Genomic DNA, 223 nt, shown 5'->3' with positions numbered 1-223 from the left:
TCCTTGGAGATTTTTTTTTTTTTTTTTGTTTCATTTCCTTTACAAAAATGAAAAATTGATTTTTCTTCTAAAATTTTGGCGACATGGCCGAGTGGTAAGGCGGGGACTTCAAATCCTCTTTCCCCAGTTCAAATCTGGGTGTCGCCTGATTAACAAAAAAATGATTCATTCTCTCCTTTTTCGGCATTTCTGTTTTTTTTTTTTTGTTGGCTCTCTGTATATG

Source organism: Corylus avellana, chromosome ca2, assembly GCF_901000735.1.
Source record: "Corylus avellana chromosome ca2, CavTom2PMs-1.0".
Lineage (NCBI taxonomy): Eukaryota > Viridiplantae > Streptophyta > Magnoliopsida > Fagales > Betulaceae > Corylus > Corylus avellana.
The sequence above is the reverse complement of the archived record's forward strand: the minus strand, read 5'-3'. Positions refer to the sequence as shown.